This window comes from Mustela putorius, unplaced genomic scaffold, assembly GCF_011764305.1.
Source record: "Mustela putorius furo isolate JIRA1106 unplaced genomic scaffold, ASM1176430v1.1 tig00003898_pilon_pilon_pilon, whole genome shotgun sequence".
Classification (NCBI taxonomy): Eukaryota; Metazoa; Chordata; class Mammalia; order Carnivora; family Mustelidae; genus Mustela; species Mustela putorius.
In genome coordinates, this window is record NW_025422047.1 from 30,520,880 (window position 1) to 30,525,513 (window position 4,634).

The window sequence follows — 4,634 nt, forward strand, 5'->3', positions numbered from 1 at the left end:
GAAGGTATATATACTTCCATAACTGAGATCAGTTTACTCTTAGCATCTTTGTCTGGGAAAGCCTCAGTCAGAGGTCAAGTAGCCAACAAAGCCAACCAGAAGAGAAACTTCTCCCTTCGGTTGGGTGGACACTGGCTGCTTTCATTCATCTCAATCCAAGAAACATCATGTCCAGTCATGGCTTTGTCACACGGGTAGGAGCCTTAAGTGGCGGCCAGGAAGACAGTCCATGCTAATCACGGCAAGTCACAGCTATCTTGTTTTGTTTTGTTTTAAAGTGTGTTTCCTTCATCAAGATAACAGAAATGTATTGACAAAGGAAACTTACAGACAGCCCAGAAGGGAAGCAGGAGGTTAAGAGTGAATTGCCCAGTTAAAAACAAGAACATGTGCAGAGGAGAAAGTTTCCCTCCCCTTGGAAGCTAAGCCAGGTTCCCAGCACCCTGAGTGCCTGCTCCAAGATGGGGACACCCAGCAGCCCAGTACCATCCGTTGTCACCAGATGTGCTCACACCTTCTGAGAAAGCTGGGGAAGGCCAAGGTGCACGTGGGCTCAGGAAAATAAGAAGCAAAGAAAAAAGGATGTAGAGGTTGGTTAAAAATAAAACTTATCAGATGAGAATTAAGTCCGAGAATGTTATCTCTCCCCGCAGGAGGGTGGGAAAAAAAAATAGGCATGTCAAAGAGAACACAGGCCACAGGATGAATAAGCATAAAAATAGGAGGAAATGACCAAGGGAACGTGCCAACTCTGCCAGAGGAGGGCCTTTCTGGAGGTGCTGACACTCCAGGACAGGCCAGGAACCCTCAAGGGGGTACCCAAGAAACGGGCTAATGGACCGTTTCTCAGGCTGAGATAGATTTTATTCCCCCTCTATACTTTTTTCAAATCAATTGCTTTAACCCCTTCCCTTCCCCCACCGCACCGCCATGTGCTTTAATTATCTTTTCAGAAAAAAAATAAAAGGTCTATGGAAAATGTTCTTGGGGAATTCCTACTTACCAGCATTTTTATGGCAGGTAACCTTGTCCCCGGTGAATTTTTCAAGATTCAAAAGTTGGCAAGTGCTTATGTCTTCCCCAGCTGCTTGCTACCACTTCCTTCATCCTGGCCCAGCCCTTGGACACAGGGAACAGCTGCCCACCTCCCCACCACCACCCACAGCTTATGGGACACCTGACAGGAATTTGGGTTACTCCCAAAGCTCCCGTGGCAAGGGGCTGACCACACCGGCTCCTGTTCCCTTTTAACTCCCATTTGCCTTGAACCTCACAAATGATCCATAAAATGCTCCTTCCGTTTCTTCATCCCAAGTCACCTTCTTTCTGCCTCTAGACCCCCCAGGCATCTGTCATAAGGGTGATGCTGTTTTCCCTCAAAAAAAAAAAAAAAAAAAGGCACAAAACAGACTACTTGCTAAATTAATTTTTAATGACCTAGTGTTTATCCACTCCTGAAATTATGAATTTTCATTCCACAACTGCTCTTAAATCTGCGACGAGAAATCGTGACAATAAAACCCAATGGCCACTCTCTGAGCTCCTTCTCTAGCTTTAAAAAAAAGAATCACAAAATGGTCTTTGTAAATTTGCTGAAAAATCTCAGCATTCGGGAGCATGAGCAGCAACCACTTCCAAAAAAAAGCTGACTTTTCTAAGTGCGAAGTTTATCAAAGGTCAAACAAACAGGATTCAAGAAAGAAATCTGGTGCTTTTTCGTCACTCAGAACATTTAAGTAAGCAAAAGAGCTGTGTTAAAGAAATTAAAATGACAGCCTCTTACAAGCCACCTTAAAAAGATTAGGCAGAGACCGCCCAAGTGCCTTTGAGAATTAAAAATGTTTCTAAATCCCCACTCGATGTCACTGAGAGGTGATGAAAGTATTGCTGAAGATGCGAAGGTCTTTTTGGTTTTCTCCCTCAGTTTCTTTTTTTTTTTTCTTTTAAGATTTCATTTATTTGACACAGAGAGATAGCGAGAGAGAGGGAACACAGCAGGGGGAGTGGGAGGGGAAGCAGCAGGCTCCCCACTGAGCCTGATGTGGGGCTCAATTCCAGGACACTGTGATCATGACCTGAGCCCAAGACAGATGCTTCCAACAAGCCACTGAGGCGCCCCTTCTCCCTTAGTTTCTACTTATCAGATGGAGAATCATCAGTAACAGAACTACGCTGACATCTCAGCCTGACCTCAACCCCAAATTGGGAAGGTAGGTGCATCAAAAAGAAAAATCTGCTTTCCTCCCCGAGAGTGCATCAAAGCAGGGACAAGAGGCGGGAGACTTTGCACACTGCCCAGACATCCTGATGAGGAACCGTGGTCTGCTGGGAGGCCTCCAAATGGTGCCCAGGAAATCCAAACTGTTTTCCCTTCCGGTGGCCCCACCCTGCTCCTGTCAAGCCTGAGCCTGACAGGCCAATATTGGACACAGACCCAAAGTTCGTCCAAATCCTGAGAGGCAGGAGGAAAATATCCCATTGCCAGTCAAGGAATTTCTGCTCCTGTTCTTTACACTGAATAACTGACATTCCTTTAGGAGGCTGGGCAGCAGACCCCTGTGGATAGCCAAAACATTATGTAAGAATCCAAGCATTCATCTCCCCTTCTCTCAAATCCACTTAATCCTACTCTTCTGTCTGGCCTCTCCTCCACAGGAAGCGGAGACCACCAAAGACCTCAGGCACTGAGGAACCCGCAAGTTCCAAGTCAAATCCTGGGTGCTGCTCTGTTACCCTGTCATCTCAGACGAGCCACCTCACTATTCTGAGAACATGTCCTCGTGTGGAGAGAAGAGCTGTGTCACAGCAGCTGCAGAGAATAAACCCGTGACAGCCGGAAGCACAGGCCTGGCATAGAGGTATTCTTGGGGGCAGGGGTGTCATTTTACCAGTTGTTCTCTGTGGAGAATCCTTGACCTCTGACCCTGGACTTGCAAGGGTAAAGACAGGCCTTAATAAACGTAGCCTCTCTGAGGACCTAACCTATCAGCGTGGAGAAACAGAAACATACTTAAAAAAAATCACATTCAGATGGGAGTGGCGTGGGTCTGAGAGTGGACTGGTTCTTGAATACAAACCAGCATATATGACCCAAAAGAGCGCAACTATAACCAGCTTTGTTTTGAGAAAAACTATTTCTCTCTACTGTTTTGACAAGTCTCTAACCCACTTCACTGACCAGCCGTATTCTTTTCGTGTCATTCAAAGGATTCAAGACTGAAGCTAGGTCGGTCTTGTATTCTTTTTACTTAAAATTACATGACCAAGGGGCGCCTGGGTGGCTCAGTGGATTAAGCCGCTCAGGTCGTGATCTCAGGGTCCTGGGATTGAGTCCCACATCGGGCTCTCTGCTCAGCAGGGAGCCTGCTTCCTCCTCTCTCTCTCTGTCTGCCTCTTTACCTACTTGTAATCTCTCTGTCAAATAAATAAATAAAATCTTTTAAAAATAAATAAATAAATAAATAAATAACATGACCAAGAACATCCTTTGGGCTAGTCCTTGTAGTTAATCAAATATGAAAGTACCTGACATGTCCAAATTCCTCTTTAATACAAGCTGCTGAGCCAGCATGGCATTTCCCATCATTGGTCTCAAACACAGGAAATTTTGGGATTGAATGGCCCAAAGAAATGAGGATGACCCAGCCTCGAAAAAAACCTGAGTTATTTAAAGGAGAAAAACAAAATCATGTCTGAATGGGTAATTCATGATTCAGACAGCCCAGCATTTAATTGGTATTAACTACTCTACTAAAGATCTATTTAATGCACTTAGGTAAGACTTTTTATTTCCATGAAATTGGATCTTTGGTTCAAAATTGAATCTCCTGCCAAGGACTCTGCACTTTTTAGGTGACGTAACACTGAGGTGGGCTCTTAACATTTCATTGCCAGGAATATAAAGAAAATTGATCAGATTATTTGCCAAATAATGTTTCTTTGTCGGGGCTGAGTCCTCCCCTAAGTGGGCTGTCAAGGAGAAAAGCAAAAAGCAGACGCTATTACAGTTTTATTTTCTAGGTTCAACCTTCCAGGGCTCAGAGTCAACCCTGAGAAAAATCAGTGCATTAAAAATTGATTTGTTATTTAGTTTATTCGCTTATAGGACTTTTGTCTGAAAGGAATAAGCAAGGCCCAAGAGGTCAGATCTTTGGGCAAGTCAAAATAATGTCTCAAGTGAAAGATACAAGACATACTATTGGAATGATACGACATTCCTTCAGAATCTTGTCACAAGCACCCTCATGACATCAAGAACCACGGGAAAAACTTGATTACAATTCAATGGCATATAGAATTCCTGGTGAACAACATTCTTTCTTTCTCTCTTACTGAAGTGTTTCAAAATCGTTCCAAAGGAGGGATGTACTCTGTCCTATCTGAAGCTGTTCTGAGGTTCCTCCTGAAGTCCCAAGCTGCTGAAGGGCAGAATTTTTCGTTGTTCTGTTTTTAGATTCCTAGTTGTCAAAGACCGATTCCAATAGGGAAACAGATACAGAATGACACTATGACCAAAACTTCCTAATACTCTTTGCCTCAATCTGTAAGTCAATGAGAGAGAGAGAGTTATATAAAAACTTCCAGCAGTCCTTTTTTGCCAGAGATGGAGGAAATGAATCAAACCATGAATACGC